Raw genomic sequence first — 18,754 nt, 5'->3', positions numbered from 1 at the left:
TTTAGAAAAGGCCAAACAAAACATTAATCCTCAAATAAAAATGATTTAACAGTGCAAATCAAAACAGCATCACCTTTTAATCTGAGGCCAAGCAGTAATATCAGGTGTGTGCTGGTGATGCATAAATTAGAACATCTGATGAGGAAGCTTGATTAAAGCAGTTTCAAGATTAGACGTTTACTGAAATGAAAAACCTGGCAAGGCTTTATCATCTCATGATTTTTATTGCTCTATGATACAGTAGGATTTAAATAAAATTACCACCTGTTTTCTGCTGAAGGATGCTTTCTATATCCATACAGAAAAGCAATGAGTAACATTTCTGTTAAAGACATCTGTTACTGTGCAAGGGGCACCCACATGTCTGTATCTGCAGGCATTAGGGAGGCACACAGGTAAGTGGGGGGGACCTGCTGGGCAGGCGGCTGTAAAGGACTTGTCAAAAACCTGACAAACACATTGCTGTGCTGAGCAGGATTACACCCAGCAGCCTGAGAACACCCAAGGTCACCCCTTTGCTTTCCCCATGAGCACAAACGGTTCCCAGATAGCCTTATGAGAGAGGCCACGAGGGATCAGTTTCATCAAAAATTGCTTCCATCGGATTCCAGCTCTGACTGAGTTTGACATCAAGGGTCAGGTTATTCTGGAAAGACTCTGCTGGCGTAACCCCAATGTAAAACGCACTGTGGGAAGATGGAATTAACACACAGCTGGAAGAGAACGATGACCTATACAGCTGGTAAGAGCAACCTCCTCCTCCGAAGAGAAGCCTGCATTTGCCTGATTAATAGGAATAGGTGTAAGCAGTCACATTTTCTCCTTGTCTGCGGGAGAAACCTGAGCACTGCCACAGCAGCTGGTGGAGGGAAGCACTACTGCAACCTTAATGATGGGGCTGAGCCCCCTTGCTGCTAGGGTGTCAGAAAGAGCACACCTGGGAAGAAGTCACGGGTTTCTACAAAAGATTCCAGTGTAGAGGGAGGGCAACCACTGACCTGATAGCTACCTGGAAGAGTCAAATGTTTAAAAAATGGTTACAGCTGAGTTTGTAGTCAGTGAGTTCTAAACAGATCAATCTGTACAACTCACCAACTCACTCTCTAGTACATAAAGGATAAAACAACGCATTCTGAATTGAGGATAAACAGAACTTTGCTTAGCACCCAGGTTAAATAAACAATTATAAAACCCTGGAAAATAACATTGCAAGCATGAAAAAAAAAAAAAAAAAAGTTGATGCAAGAGTTACAAAAAGCCTTTTCATTAAAGAAAAATAAAACCCATCACCTTCCTCCTCCTTTCAGTTAATTAAGAAGAAAGAAAGGCCCTACGTGATTTCTTAACTGAAGGCACGCCTTTGGTTTAAATGATCCCCGGTGGCAGAAGAGTCACAGAGCACTGGATAAAAGTAGCTCTTTTCAAATACTCCTGCATCCATCACTGTCTAATAAACCTCCAAGTGAACTGTAAGAAAGGCGCAGCAGATGATTTCACGAGGTGAAGGCATTTTATACCTCAGGGCTGTCTTTATACATTTTGTTTCTGTCAGCACGTTCTCGGCCGTGGCGGTTACTGACGCTTGCTAGGTGTGGGTACGCGTGCGAGACTGAGGCAGTACGCGGACAACACCAAACGCACGACTCCGCTGCGTCGAGTATAATTACGCTCCCCTGCAACTCTCCCGGTGTTTGGAGGACGATCAGCTCAGGGAACGAATAGCAACCAGCTGACATCCATCCCACGCTGAGAGGAGCGCTGGGGGCAGGAGGAGCTCTGCTCGCCCGGGTGCCGGCACGGCGGTGGCGGCGAGTGGTTCCCGGCGGCGCTGCCGGCACCTCGCTGGGGAGAGGTCAGCACCATCACGCGGGTCAGCTGGCTGCCAAGGGGCTGCTCACCGGCCCGAGGGGCTCTGCTGCCAGCACTGCTAACTGAGAGGAAGGCCTCTCCAAAAGGAAGAAAAAAGGTGGCCAGAGATGGGAGGGCCTGAGCAAAGAATTTTTACTGACTCCTGATATATTATTTCCCTGACAGAGTACAAGGCGTGCTACTTTGAAAAAGCCTCAAAAATTAACTCTGTAAGGTCAGACTACTCATTTGTCTTTCCTAGTATTGTAAACAGCAACAGAAAACATGAGCTATCACCTTTCTGGCATGCACCATCATTTCTTTAAGAAGAGAAACCACATTCCTTCACCTCTGGTAACTGCTGCTTCTCCTACATAATCTTGGATGTACAAACTGAACCATTTATAGCGCTCCTCCTCTTCTTGCACACAGAGAAACTATCTCTGCAGAGCAACCTCTATTTATCGTTACTCATGGCATTTGGTCACGGAAGAAACATTTTGCAAAGGGAAGGCTCACCAGTCGGAGCATCCCGGTTGCTGTGCCTGCCGCAGTGCTGCCCACCGTGCTTCCCCTGACCAGGGCCAGGGCCTCTGCTGGAACCAGCCCGACTGCTCTGCCACAGGGGCAGAGCAAACTCAGCACATTACAGAATACGGTATCACCTTTTCGAAGTAACACAAAATGTGCGTTCCATCACTACAAACACCCTGGCATTATTCTCCATGCTCCCAGGTCCCTCCTGTTTGCGAACATCTGCATGATGCTGGCAGACATCCAGCTGCAAGGTGCTCTAGTGCTTTTACTGCTTCCTAGGAAAGGTGATGCTGCCACATTACAGGGCAAAGTCCTGGCATTATCCAGGTTTACGAGTGGCCACAGGACATGCTGGTGAGCTGTTCTGTTTTCCTTTGTATAAGATCTCTATGCATTTTCTGGAAGTGAACTAGTCTTCAACCTATTAAAAAAAAAAATCATGTTGAGTTTATTTTTTGTCACTGTCAGTAAGAAGGACATATTTGTTTCCATCAAATGTTCTGATTAAACACAGTATCTTTTCACAGCTCTCTACTTTTGTTTTGAACTCTTTTAAATATGTATTTCTTAACCAGACAATACACAGTTATATAGGGTAGATCTTGCTGTACAGATACAGCGGCAGTAAGATGCAAACTTTTTATTTGGCCGCTGCATCAGTCCCTGCCTGAGGTGACTTGGAGTTGTATGAAAACAGTGAGAGGATTTAAAACACAAGGCAAAAGGAGTCTGTCAGCAGGACAGCTATATGAGCCACTAGAGGACAATGTAACCCAAATTATTAGTAAAATAGTTTGTAATTAAACTTTACTGGTAATCAAGCACTGAACAGTAAAATTGCAGGATAGAGCAATTGAGCCAGATGCTTTTACTAGGGCACTGTCTCAGGACTCTTTACATCTCCAGAGAGGATCCCCCTATGAACTAACTACTGGATCTGTCAAAACCAAATTAATCCAAGAGGTGGAGCTAATGATACACGAGCAATGCTCTAAAGGCTGTAAATTATTTTCAGTGCCAGTCACGAACTGAATATGGTGCAATGGTTTTAATGGATTGGTGCCAAAGAGGAAGGAAAAGGCCTTTCTGTGAAGCTATAGAAAACAGCAGACTCCTTGTCAGCATTGCATCTAATTATACATGAGCACTTATTGTGGAAGATGTCAGTCACATAGCATGTCTAACGAACCTGCAAATAATGGAACAAACCATGAGAAATTAAAAACAGAAGGCTCAGCTGAGATAAAGTCTGTTCAGGTCACCTATCCACTAGTACTTAGATATATTTTCAGACTTGCCATATATGAAAAGTGAAAGACATCTCTACGTTTTACAGGGGCAAGGACCTTATCTCTGTAGTACCACCATCACGTTAATCCTGACAGGTCTCTGAACGTCACTGGAATATAAATATTAAATAATAAACCTGTGTACTTCTTAACAAAATTAAAGGCAATATATATGAATATATTATTCATTTTTGATTCAGCATAGACTTATAAAATGCTGTATTCCATATGCTACATACACAGCATGTTGTACTCTGTGTGTAGATACATTATAATGCATTGCATAATATCAAATAACTGCAAGTGCTTTAAAATGAAAGAATGGAAATGCCTAATGTTGAAAACTATGAGAACAAACTATGAAAAAATATATATGATTCCCCCAGCGTCACTTATGTCAGAACACCCTCATGTTGCCCAAGGAAGCCACTCTTATGTCCTGTCTATATACCTAAGGAAAGCAAACTGAGTAAGGGACCGTGACCTGAAGCTGGGTGTTCTTATGTCCAAGGTGAGAAGTGAGCTCCAGTGACTTCTGATTTCCTGAACTGTGGACCCATAAACTGAAATTCTTGGAAATTGGTGATGTTTCAAAGCCTACTTTTAAAGTGAATGCAGTTGCATTAAATATTTTGGTTCTTCCCTATCTTGGAGTACATAAAGGACTTCTTTAATTTCTGGGTTTTGTCTACTGACTTCTGTCCCAAACAAAATTGGGGGACTAGTATTTGGGCTGTTTCCCTACATATTTTTCATGCAAATTTTCATGAAAAAACTTCAGGTCCTTACTGCTTTAAAATATATTATTTTTCACACTGCAAAACAGCCTTATAATCAGAAATTAATTATATGCCCCAAACTGCCCTGAATAAACCACTACTTATCTGTCAGAATATGCAAGCCATAGGACGATACTGTGCGTAACTTTCATCACTCATGAGTAAGAGAACAATGGAAAATGTATATACTTCCAATTTAATGGCATTGTATTATAGCTGATGCAGTATAAAATCCCATTTGATCTGATGACAGTTTCAGTGCACTTGCAGTAAATTGAATATAATAGAAAATTCATACTCAGACTAATATCCATGATCGCATGTGTTTGTTGACAAGTCTCACTGTAAATTTGTGTCATGCTTACTTTGCAGAGGAGAATAAAAGGTTTATTTTTTATGAAGAACACTAACAGGTATATCACAGAGAATACAATTTAACTGGGGTTCAAATTTAATTACAAATCTAATTTAAATTAAAATTAATTTAATTACAAATTTAATTTAAACTTAATTACAAACATGCTAACTTCACGTAAGGAATCACTACCAGCACAACTTTGGCCAAAAACAGGTTTGGGACTTTCTTCAGGGTCATTCTGTCACAAAAGTAACTCCACTCATAAATGACTTTAGCTTCTTTTAAATATATTGTTTGTATCTACTTGGCAACATACAAGTATAAATAAATTAATGAGGAAAAAAATAACCAAACCCTAAAGTATCTTTGATTCATTACTTTTGGAATATATAGATATACACTTAGAAACTTCAAAGCCCAATTATATCTCTCTGATGTAAATTATGGGTATGCTTTTTGTTTTCCGTAAACAATGGAAAATCTAATTCTGCATCATACAGATAATTCTTCTCACCAGCACGATGTAGCAGGACACCAGGGCACCACTGCAAAGCCAACCCTCCTCCTTTCTACTGATGGAAGAATCCAGAACGGAAAATAGTACAAGCTAAAGACCCAGAAAAAGATTTGTCACACCAGGGAGGAGGTGGTCAGGGAGCACCAGCTGGTCTGCAGAGATACCCAGCTTGCCCTGACAGGTTCTGATTTTTCATTCTGAAGGGATAAGGGAAGTTGAGAGAAGAGAGGACAAAAGGGGGAATAGAAGAACGAGGACCATTTTCTTTTACTTATCATCAACTGTTTTAAGTCCCCAAAGGAGCTCCTCTAGGTTAGGCTTAAAGTTTCCCTCTCTCATATAAAGGAATACTCACCTTGAACTGAAAGAATGACATTTTTCATGTTTCTGCATATATTTAAAACCACTGTGGGATTCTGTGGATAACGTAGCGTGACTCTTGCAGAATTTACAGCCCAATCCTCCTGATTCATAATGTAGACACGTAGCTAAGCAAGGATGGAGTGCCTCTTGTTGAAGCATTTTTGCTTCCCTTTCAATGCACAGGTATCTCTATATCACCCAAAAAATGATTTCAAAGACTCCTTTTCAGCACTGTTAAAGGTCTGCAACCTCCTTTTTAATCTGAATTTAATCTGATCTAATCCTTCAAAAAGTTTCATTCATGTGGCTTTATTAGAGTTCACGATACTGTATCTGACCTAACCAGCTATATTGGCACACCGCTTTAAGAGCATGAATACAGCTCCTATTGTCCAAAATCAGAAACCACTAACTTTTGAAATTATGTACAATCCTGTTATTCTTTAACTTTTGATATACCATTGTCTCAAAACCAGAAAAAAAAAAAAAACCAGACATGCTATTGTACACAAGTTATTTTTGAAATTATATCTGTAGAATAACATAAGTACCTATAATCTTTCCCTTCCATGGATTTACTTACAGAATGACAGCATCAAGGATGAAAAAAGCTATGTATTTTTTAGCTATAGCATACTGAATAGGAGACAGATCAAGATAATTTGTGTTTCAAGTTCCTTCACCGGCAACTCTTAAACAATGCATTTACAATACATCTAATAATTTAATAATCTGAAATGCTCAATGCATTTTATTAGAATCACTAAATCTAAAGTAGTAAAGTGAATTATTACCGAGGGCAATTAAATGACCCATTTATGCAGTTACCACAGAGTTCGAAACTCATAATATTTAATGTTGTAAATCCTGCTACATATAAATCCCTATAAAATATCTCTTTTATTGAATTTCGTATATAACTATATATAAAAAGATAGAACTAAGGAATGTTCTGGTTGTTTAGGTATTTAATTTTCCTGCTGAGTATCACGGTCATGTAATATTATAATGACTTCTTTATACACTGATATAAACTACAAATCTCTAATCATACATATTTATCTGAAAAAAAATGGTTTGATTTGACTGAACTTACGCCAATTAATGCATTGGTATTAATGCATTAATTATGTATTCATTATATATTAATATATCAATTACAATTAATCTTAATTAATATTAGCACCCTGTAACAAACACTGCTGTAATGTTCCTAATTCCTTCAAAGGAAGAGAAACTTTACTGAACTAAACTGTATTTAAACAGCATGAGTGGAAATTCAGACTCCAGGGTTATAGCACAGTTCAGTTAGTACGATCCTTCTGCGTATCTGCGGAATGATGTCATGCATTAGCATAAATGATCATTGCAAATAGCAAAATATCAATTGGCTGGAAGAAGTCTTGCCATGAGAAGGACATTGTGGAGGTCATTTTGTTTAAATTTAAAACTCTGCTAGTCATCTGTCTGCTGCAGCTCTAGTGGCATTAAACATTTCTAAGAATTTAGAGGATTTATTTCTGAATACCACACCGACTGGTAAAAGAAAGATGATGACATTTCCCGTGCCTTGGAGCAGGCTGATAATAACACCTTGCAAATGCAGCACTCTCTGCAAAGAGTCTTGCCACAGTCCATTCAGGCTTATACTGTCCTTCAAATTTCTCCAGGTACTGATGGAGAAAACCACGTCCACCCAGGGGCCAGCCACAGCCCAAAGGCCAGTCTCACTCCTGCTTATAGAATCATAGAATCACTCAGGTTGGAAAAGACCCTTGAGAACACCAAGTCCAACTGTAAACCCAACACTGCCAAGTCCACCACTAAACCATGTCCCTAAGTGCCACATCTACACATCTTTTAAATACCTCCAGGGATGGTGACTCAACCACTTCCCTGGGCAGCCTGTTCCAAAGCTTGACAAACCTTTCAGTGAAGAAATTTTTCCTAATATCCAAATCTAAACCTCCCCTGGCACAACTTGAGGCCATTTCCTCTCATCCTATCACTAGTTACTTGGGAGAGGAGACGATCACCCACCTTGCTACAACCTTCTTTCAGACAGTTGTAGAGAGCAGTAAGGTCTCCCCCCTCAGCCTCCTTTTCTCCAGGCTAAACAACCCCAGGTCCCTCAGCCACTCCTCATCAGATTTGTTCTGTAGACCCTTCACCACCCCGCTCCACGCCGTGTTGTTGCCGCCATCCGCCCAACCCAACTGCTGTGGGAGCAGGACAGGCTCCCCCGGGAGCCCCGCGCTCTGGTTGGGGTGAAGAACACAGGGCAGGAGCGTGCAGCCAGGGGTGGACAGGGCACTACCTCTTAAAGCCATGCTTCAGCTGAATTATTTTGATGCATCCTCCTTATTCCCACTGCACTGAATAGTGCCCGAGTAACAAACGCTCGAGACTGCACGCTCTGAAGAGGGGCTGTTGCCCATTCTACATCAGCAATTATCCCAAGGCTGACTGGGTATTATTATAAAGATACCAAACCCAAATTGTTCTTGCCAGATTAGCTCAGGAAAAAAAAAAGGGGGGGGGGGAGGGGGATGTGTCTGTGGTATTTTGGACTGAATGGCAATTTATATATTTTTTTCCCCCATTAGAACTTTGCCTGTGAATGTTGTCCCTTTCTATCCACAATTTAAGAAGCCAACAGCAGTGATTCTACATGACAATGCCTCAAGGCAGGCTTTTTGATGGTGGATCCACACAGGCCTTTTCAAGCTCATCAGGAAACCAAGAGCTGGTTTCAAAGCTTAACTGATCGCTTGGGAGAGGCATCTGCCAGTTATACATAGCTCTTTGAGAGGCCATCTGTCAGGTGCAAAGTGCCAATTTTCCTTCTAGACCCAAAGAGGCACCCGCTAACCAGCAAAAGAGAAGTTGTGCTGACAGGGTGTGGGTCTGTGATCAGCTTAAGCTCAGCAGTCCCACAGCCGCTGCTCCCAGGTCCTGATCCTCCCTTGGGCCAGCTCTACCAGAGCTCTGCCAGATCACCAGCCAGATCAAGGGCAGCAAGCCACCCCAGAAAACAAACAGAAAACAACAAACAGTTAGTTTTAACGGTATTTATACTCCCTGGCACTGCTGACAGAGTGGACACACTGGTCCTAGCAGGAGGCAGGGAATAGGAAGACATGTCATTTCTATTTTGGATATGCTTGCTGCTCAGCAGAGTCTAGATGATCTGCTCTAAGTACCAGAGGCAGAAACTCAGCACCATTGATGTAAATTGTAAAATTTGTATAGCCTCCAGCAGGACTAAGATTTCGCTGTATGCACTGAAGTGTTGAGGAGCAGGGAGCACTGAAGTCAATTCCTGAGGATGGAAAGGCGGAAAGAGAAAAGACGCCAAATCACCTAAATAAGAGGGGTGGGCTTGACTATTTTAGCACCTATTATGCTTGATTGGTATGGAAAAATATGTCCCTTTTTATTGACTGCTTGCTTTTGCACTGCTTTCTGCTGCCTAACTTTCAATGTGAGGATGGTCTCAGAGTTCCCTGTAGTAACCAGTCTCTGAGCACGCTGGGCAGCGACTCCAGTCTCCCCTGTTTCATGCACAGAACTAGGCTCCTTGTAAGCTTTCCATTCCCCATGAGAACTGTCTCCCTTGCATAGGACTTGCAGCTATTTTAATTACAGCTTGCTGCTAGCTCAACCCTACCTTCCTTATACTCCTTACACCAGTAACCAAGCCACGCTGTCGAGGGATGCATGTGCCGGGCCAGGGCTCTCAGCCCAGCCTCCCCATCCTGCACTGCATTACAATACTGTCCAAGCTCTGCTTTTTTCAATTTGCACACCAAGCTAGTCTTTGGTCTTGTAAATGCCAGCTTGACATTGCAATATTGATGTCTGTGAGCAAATGCCTCTGCCTTCTCCTGCTGTGGGAGAGCGGTGCTGCCGTGCCGTGTTGGAGCCGAAGGAGCTGAGCACATGTAGACACACAGACCCGGCGCTGGGCAGCAGTACTAATAAATCTGGTCCCTGGGACAGTGCAGCTATATTAGCAGGGGGTTGAGTTCAAATTAATCAGACAAGTAATTAATCCTGATCCTCAGCTCACAAAAGATCATAAAAATCATAGAAAAATTGATCACAAAGGGGCCCTATGGCAGTATCTAGTCCATTCATCTTTCCCAGGATAGGAGTAACTACATCTATGTCGTTCCTGGTATCTGTCCAATCTCCTCTTAAACACTTCCAATGACAGATCCCATCACCATTCCCAGAAACTTGTTTCCCGACTTCACTTTTGCCTTTGTCAGAAACCTCTTTCGAATGTCTAAACCGAACCTGAGTCTTTCACACTACAAGCGGAAAACAGTATTTCTTCTACCCACAAAAGGCAGGAAAATAAATGCATCTGTTCCTCTCGGCAGGAGTCTTCCATTTACCCACCACACCCACATTCAGCCACCTCTCTCTCTACAAACAAAAGAGCATGTGAGAAGTGAGGATCCCAGACAGATCGTTCATGGAAAGATCTCTGAGATCTCTCCTACCACAGAAAAAAACTCATTAGATGTCCTTGCATGAAATACAGCGGAAATGTAGGGAGATGGGTGATGACAACAACGGTAACAAGATGTCAAGGGAAAAAGAATAGTAGACCCCAATTAACACTCCACATTCTCTGTAGTACCTGGTTCCTCACTGTGGATTGAGAGAGAAGAAATATATTAGAAGAAACAAAGTAGAAAACATTAATACTTTTTAGAAAGTAGTGGGAATAAATAGCTAAGGATACAAAGAAACTATTCACAGGTACAAACCTATTTCAAGCAGTCATCTGCTGGGACATTCTCTATTGTGCTGCAGAGGAGCTGTGAGAGCTCAGCATCAAAGCAGCTTTGTAAGCCCATGCTCATAGAAGAGCTTCCCTTTCAAAATTATTCTTTCAGATTGTCAGCTGCAGAGGTGTCTAAAAGCTCTTTGTGCATCTGCACCCACTGACCTCCCAATGACAACAGACTATTTCAAGTTCACCTTGCAAAATATCAATATGGTAAAAAAGGTGGATAAGGAAGGAGGAGCAACAAGAAAGTTAAACGCCAGTAATTCTCCTTCTTCTCCAGAAGGGCAGAGACATGGCATCTTTAAATAAACGCATCTGTGCCACAAAATTCAGATGTTATCATGCAGCCAATTCTGTCATTATTAAGAGAGAGTATTTCCTCAAAGTCAGGAGTGATTTCAATAATTAAAATCCATCTAACATTATCCATCTGCTGCAAAAAGAAGTGTGGCATTCTGCAGCTTATTTGACCTTGTGTGCAAAACACCCACCCACCCCTGCTTATTCTTCTGTGGCACGAGCAGAAACATCAATTCCGAAACAGGAGTTGATTAGTATTAAAAAGATGAAAGCGACTTGATGACTAATGCTTTTTTTTTTTTTTCTCAAAGACTTGGCATTTTTATTTTAGGTAATATATTTGAGTGACTTAGGTGCCAAATATGGCTGAAGTACTTCATCTGCCTGTGAACTACATCCTTTAGGACTGAATTTTACACATAATTTTTACTCATTACAGAGCACATGGCGATTCATGAAAATGAATGCCTATATAGATTTGATAAAGTAAACTGCGCTAAAGGTTACTTTAATTTATTGATATGGACAATGAAAATACCTGTACTCAGGAAGTGTCTCTGTAACACTGTCGTACTCTTGACTGTTCAATATAAATTGGTTTGAAACCTGATCTTGGCTTTTATAATCTGCCCTTTCCTTTGTTTATGGCAATACAGACTGCAAATTTCACAGATTTACTTTCTATATGTATAAAAATAAATAAAAAAACACTCAATGGTAGTAATTTTTACATTGACAGTTTTTTATCTTGTCCTTAAAAGGCTGAGCAAACAAGATTCTTGCTGCTAGGCATGCAGGACAGAAAAACAAACGTAATGCATGTCATAAGAACATGGTGCAAGGGCTGACTATTAATGCCATAATCCTCACAGAGATTATTCAAGCATGTTGCTCATGGCAGCACAGCCTTAAAATTAAATTACTCTTCTGGAAATTGAATAAACACTGAATATTATTCACTGCCTGTAATGCCTCAAAACAGAAAAAAAATGCCATAAAATACCATATTTACTCAGGGAGTAAAATATCAGTCAAGTTATGGGATTGTTCAACTTTGGATGTTAAAATGATGCTTAAATATGTTTTTTTTTCTATTCTCTTATATTCCCCTTTAAAAACATTGCTATTTTCCTTTCACCATTTGTTTTCACTTAACTTCCATCCAGCTCATGATGGGTGTTGGTGTGATAACAGAAGCCTTCTGTTGAAACAGATTACTGAATTATTAATAAGATACAGTTAAAAAACTGAACTGGGAACACCCACAAAAAAAAGTTAAAACAGCCCTTTAGTTACCTAATTTTCACTAAAGCACTGACAATTTTCTATAAACACCTTGTGGCATGAGGTAGGAAGTATCTCATGGCAAATAGCGAGCAATCTTGGTGATCATTAAAGCACTCGTGAGCAATGGGACTCAGCAGCTCTGGGCTGCAAAGTCCCAAGTTCAGCAAGAGGGGGAAACAGCTTCCTTGTCCTTGCTGAAGTTGTGCTCAAGGACCTTAATAAGCGAAGAGCTACTCTTGTTCCAGATTTATGGAAATCTAGCAAAACATGCCCATTCGAGAAGTAGAGGGGAAAACATTTCATTTCAAAGGTGTGTTCACCTAAACTTTATCTACCTCAGTATCAGTGTTTCCAAATTCTGAACTCAGACTGGCCGCTCCGCCTGGCCCTGCCCGGCTCGGCCGCCCACGTTACAGCCTCCTCCTCCTCCTCCTCCTCCAGCCCTCGGCAGCGACCCCCCCGAGGTGCAAGGGCACCCACGCATCACGGTGGAGTGAATCTCCAGGTACTGATATGAAACTTATGTGACAGTGAAGGATTGCTGTCCAGAATCTTAATTGCTCCCTATGCCTTCTAACATCCCAGCAGGCCACTGCTGATTGATAGCTCATGCTCCCTTTGTTGTTTTTTTTTTTTTCTGACTGATTTTTAATATAAAATATAACAAAACACTAGAGGATGGCTCCAAGCTCATTACAGTGTTCTTAAATCTCCTCTGTATTTTTAAATTACTCAACCAAGATCTTGATGTAACATCATTACTAATGAAATCCAATATCAATTTCAGCACATGCAAGTTTTTCAGTTATTCTCTTGTATGCCCAATGGCTTGATACAGCACAACTGAATTCAGTTGTACACTGCAAAAAAAGTGCAGCAGAATAATCAATCTAGTAAAATGACAGCCATCCTCAGGGAGGAAAAACAACATCACACTTGAATTGTTGCAGGTCAGAATTCAGACAAGCAACAGGAATAAGATGAGATTTATGAACTCCCCTTCATTAATTGATCAACGTATTCCATGTCATATACCTACACAGTGGTGGACTGTTCACACGTTTTTCATCTTTGAAGTGTTGCTACCAGTGTCTATAGCGAAGATGACCCAGACTGCTAACAATTCCTTGGGCTCTTAATTACTGTACTGAGGCTTAGTTCACCCAGCATCTTAACCAGAGAATCGACTTTACATCCTCCTGATCTTGTGTGCCTACATACAAATATATATCATGCCTGAATCTTATTTTTCTCCTACTACAGAATTACCTTCACAAATTTTACTTCAGCGTAACAGGCTGTGGTATGAGATACCCCGTGCCACAAGCCTGAGCATCAGCCCCTTTCCCTTCCACAGAAATCCTAAATCTGATCCGGTGGAATTGGGGGAGGAATCTGGATAGGAAACTGTAAACCACTGTCAGTTTAGTGAGCTTTGAACAAGACCCCACCTTTCTGGCAAGCATGGGACTGGAATAGATAGGTAAGACAGCAGCAGATCGTAAAGCATATGCCAGCCCGTGGCACAGCTATTTTCTTGCAGTGGCCTTGAGGTCAAGCACCATCTCTCTGCCAGGCTCTGAGCAAAGACCAGAGTGTCCCCTTCTCCCAGCCCTGGGAAATGGCTCAGAGGTGGAGCTGCTTCTGACTGTACCATGTATTTCATCACACCAAAACTGGTGCTGACTGCATTGCGCTGATAAGGAGGACAGTCAAGGCTCTGGATAAAGCTCAGTACGGCTCTTTGAAAACCCTGAAATGCCACAGTACTCATTTCAGACAGGAACTCTTCTTTGTTTTCAAAGGTGAAAGGGGACTGCTTTATATAAGGGAGTCTCCATTAATACGGGCTTTCACGGGAGAACAAAAGCCAATGATGCAAGTTTTCCTGCTTAGAATCTCAATTAGAAACTTGGACTTAGCATCAGTACACAGATTTGAGAGTAAGTGAGAAATGGGAGAGAAGACTTGATGCAGAAGGGATTTCTGAAAGTAGAAAGAACTTTTCTTTAAAGAGAAAGCCAGTTGTAATACCCTATAATTTAATAGCAAACCAAAAAGGATGGTAGGTTCTTTAAATACTCCATCAGAGAATATACAGGATGTTGCTAGTGTTTTCTGTGTTTAAGCACACAAAACAGATATGCAAGACAGTTGCTACATGACAGAGTCTGGGTCTTTTGAAGGATATAAAGAACCCAGTAGATTCATACTAGCACTGTTAAAATCTCCTGAATATCAAGAGCACTGGAAAAAAGATTACAGTATTTGAACCTTGCGTAGGGAAAACAGTACATTTCAGTTGGTGGTGTGGATACAAGAGTCCCTGGGATTTCTGTGCTTTAGGATGCAATGCAAACTTCCTCTATCACCTCACATAGCTCACCAAGTGTCAGAGGAACCAACAAGTGCAAGAGGGCAGCCAGTTATTAAAAATTGGGATCTCAGCCTCTGTGTCTCCACTTCCCTATTAGGGGAAAAAACTCATCTAATTATAGGAAATTTGTACAAATTATGCACCTTAAGAACTTAAAGCACAGTTAAAACACAGTGCAAAAATGTGATTACCAGGTAAAACAATACATGCACTTATATAAAGAGGCAGGAAATTTGAAAAACATGTCTTGGTTTGAAAAAAAAAAAAAAAAGCGTCTTATTGCAAATAAAATTTATTTCCATAGTATTTTATCTCTCATATGAATAAGATTAATGTGTGCCATAAGAACAGACTGGTTAAATTATCTCACCAAGTAGGCAGGGAGCTGAACAGATGGCAGTACCACTGAGGTAGCAATAGGAATCACTAGTCCTTGCTTACCCAGATGATCTTTATAATTTCCATAACATTAGAAAATGACTCACCTACGAAATACAGTGTTCTGAGGAAGAGGCAGAAAATTTCTTTCCTTTTTCCCTCCTGGAACGGAAGATTATGGACCGTCTAGACATCAGCATTATACTGTTAGTAAAGGAAATTACATACAGAGATACCTCATTTCTGCTAATTTGTGGGCTTTCTTTTATAAAGACCATTTATTTGATAGAGAACATTTAGTCAGAATGTAGATGAGCTACAAGCAGTCTGCTGGTAGCTGCCTCGGGTTATTTTGTTTCTTTGTAGGCAGGGGTTTTTTGGATAAGGTTATCTTTAACATACACCTTTATCTTGCCCATAAAGATGACTGGTTTAGCATACAATTAGTGTGGCCTACCAAAACATGCATGACAGCATTTACAGGGAGTCAATACCTTACCCACAGAAGGCAAAAGACAGTTGGTTTAGGGCACTTTGGAATGTATATAGTCATATTAAACACACAGGGGAAAAAAATACCTTGGTCATAGTGAGAAACGAAGCTTCTTTTTTCCTGCTTATTTATCCCACCCTGACATATGGCCCAAAGCAAAGGAGAAATGTCTTAATTGCAGGAGTTACTGGAGTACTCCCCTGCCTACGGAGCACAACAGAGACTTTTCAGAAAAATAATTGCTTTTATCACTATTTTCATTAACATCTAGAGCTCACAAATGAGTTTTCAAGTGCAGGGTTGCACACCGAGGCCAAGAAAAGCCGCTCAGTTGTACGGAATGGAAGAGAGCAGTGTGGAGTCTGTGTTTAGGGTTTGTCTGTTTGGTTTTTTTTTTCCTTTGATTTAGCACACCAGTATGCAAATGGTTAAACAGAAACATTTCACAATTTTTAGTAGCAATTTGTGAACAATGAGGCAAATATATACTAGATACAGTTCAGCTGAGGTCAACAGTGATGCATTAGAGATTATCTTTGGACAAATTCTATAAACATACTATACAGACAAACAGGCCTTTGATGTCTCTTGATATCTAGATTAAACCAGTTCCGGAAAAGAAAAAAAAAACAAAACAAACCAAAAAAAAAAAAAAACCAACCAACCAAACAAACAAACAAAAAAAACCACACAAAAAAAAAAAGCATAGCACTTAAGGTCTTATAAATTTGTCCCTCACAGAAGCAGTTGAAAAGAGTAAGTCAAATTAGGCCACAGACTGGATCAGAGCTTCTAAAGTCTGATCTGGCACCAAGTAAGACACTTCTTGTAGCCAGCTGTCTGTACCTTACAGAAAAAAAGCTTCCCAGGGTAACTCTTGCAGTGTAAGAAGGTTGGAAATGTTCTCTGTGTTGCAGAACTTTATTCCAATGCAAATCTTGCATTAATTTTTTCACAGTAACTAGAGGTTTAATGTCCTTGAATCAGGGCAAGTGCACAAAGCTGAGGGTTGGTGACTTTTCTAAGATGGCACAGTGCTGGAGGGTATAACCACTGCATTCCCTGAATCTTGTAAGAGATTACTTAGTTTAAGATGCAATACAAGCCTGAGTTTACCTTAAGGCTATTTTTACAGAGGATAGTTAAAATGCATGTGTCTGGCCTGAGTAAGGCCTAAAATTATTAAAAGTATAAGGCTACAAATTATGTTGGAAGATGGTACTGCACAGATAAGAAAGGAATACAGTCCTCCTGGGAGGTGATGCACAGAAAAGGTGTTTGAGTACACAAGAGAACATCTATCTGCAGTTCTCCCTTTATTCAGAAACAACAGCATCTGCAAGAGCTGAAAAAAAAACAACGTGGTGGTATGAGCTCTGTATATTTTTTGCCTTATTAGCTCTTCTTAAAACACAAAAACCAGTCCTACTTACCTTATACAGCAGTGATCTTGGCAAACAAACAAAAGCCTGCTGACCCGACCCATCAATCCAGAGACAAGTGCATTTGTGTAAGGCCCAGATACAACCCCTTAATGTTCATTATCTTAATCAGGGAAGATGCTCTATTAGTGCTTTGGTTGTTCTTTCATCTCCACGTCCCCTCATAACTCGACTGCTGTCCTTCTGATCCACTCCCAGAAAAGCCACGCTGGAGCCACAGGAAATCCATCCACCTCCTCTGGGAGAAAAATTCTCTTCAAATAAGCCCCGAGTGCTATCACTAGCTGCCAGCCAGCTACCCAGCAGCACGGGAAACATCCACTAAGAGCACATTTATTGCAGCCGATGCCCTCTGAAAGCCCAGCCATGCACCAGGGAGCTCAGCACACACCCCGACACATCTCCATCATCACTTTTAAACCTCCCAGTTACAACTACAACTTAAATCTGGCTGGATTTAAGAGAAAGGGTAAGACATAGCTTGGACTGTGCGACAATAATATGGGATAAATAATTTGTTTTAAAGGAAGTCTGAGACCTCTTTTGAAAATAATGAAGAACATAAATATAAGAAAAATGTCCACCTTGGGTAAGCTATCTCTGACATTAAAAGAATTTTGTCTATTCTTTATCTATTCTGCATAACATAACAGAAGTTCTTTAAATAAAATACAATTTTATTTTTCAGTGAAGCTTTTCATGCCAAGGTATGTGAAAATGCAAGGTACCAGTACTACGTGGACTTGCTGTTCAGCTGGCCAACTGCAAGGACAAGGTACCACCACCCGCACCAGCAGAAGGTGCAGCACAGGGTGAGAGGTGGGAGAGAGAGAGATACTTCATATTACAGGTGCACTTTGATGAAGGGCCTAATTAGTTCTTCAGTGTTTGTTATTTTCTAGAAGAAAAGTAGCGAAAACCCTACGAAAACACTAAACAAATAAAAAATCTATCTTCTGAAGAACATGAAAGTTGTTCCCAAAACAGGTGAAAGGAAAGCATCTACTTCATATACAATCTCTCTGAGACCAAATTCTTTTTCCCAACCCTTGGTTGAACAATAATAGGCTATCAAGGCTGCGCAATAAAGCCCCACACTATAAAGTGAAAATCACAGCAAGAAAAAAATCTGAATCTAACTGGAGAATAGCATAGCTGAAAACACAGATTCTGTCTGTGCATTCACGAGAGGAGGCAGCAATAAATCATGTTTAGAAGTTAACCCCCAATCATGCTGAAATGATGAAAGTTTCTAATAGATTACAGACAGGAGATGGAAAGCAGAAAGCCAGAGCAGGAGAAGGCACATGGCTCTGCACCCCAACAGCCCCTGAGTTATGTGCTTCAGTAGAGGAAGTGACATGTGTTTATTTTACTTTACTGTTGTTTTCACAGCCCATTTTACCACACCATTATAGGGCCTGAACTGTTTTTCAGCTGTAGCACTAGCTTTAAAAATATCTTGACCTTCCACACCTCAGATGGGAACGATGCTTAGAGCTGCCCACGCTGCTTCAAGGCACAACTAAGACAGGGAGTTTCCTTACAAAGTGCATCATAAAAAAAGCCTGTTAAACAAAAATGCTTAAATACCCATAACAAAAACTGGCCGTGGTTTTATGTTTCAGTAATAAGACAAGCCTTTATATTTCAAACACTGCAAGACAGCGTAGCTCATACCAGAATTTTGCCACAGTGGTGGACAGGAAAGAAATAGTCATGGCTAAATTTCCTTAAGTAGCGGCATGTAAAAAAAAGAAACCAGCTTATTTTGTTTTTAATGTCCTGGGCTTGCTTACAGCCCCTGGGGAAAAGGTCAGTGCAATAAGATATGAAAAACAATGATAATCCAGTCTTTGTGTTTGGTTCTTGATGGAAAGAAAGATTATCTCTCCGATTCACTCTAAGCTATTACCATCATTTTTTAAGGAATTACAACAGGGCTGAAAACAATCTCCAATAAATTTGCTACCTTTGGAAGC

The 18,754-nt window shown here is 40.8% G+C and overlaps 1 protein-coding gene across 6 annotated transcripts in view; it reads right to left on the bottom strand.

Annotated features, from left to right (window-relative positions):
* The window catches only part of BICD1 (BICD cargo adaptor 1), a 176,859-nt gene that overhangs the window by 54,160 nt on the left and 103,945 nt on the right, over nucleotides 1-18,754 (bottom strand). The window lies entirely within an intron of this gene.

The sequence above is a fragment of the Tyto alba genome, unplaced genomic scaffold (genome assembly GCF_018691265.1).
Source record: "Tyto alba isolate M040663 unplaced genomic scaffold, T.alba_DEE_v4.0 Super-Scaffold_21, whole genome shotgun sequence".
NCBI lineage: Eukaryota > Metazoa > Chordata > Aves > Strigiformes > Tytonidae > Tyto > Tyto alba.
Note: the sequence above shows the minus strand (reverse complement) of the source record. Positions and strands in the feature narration are given on the sequence as shown.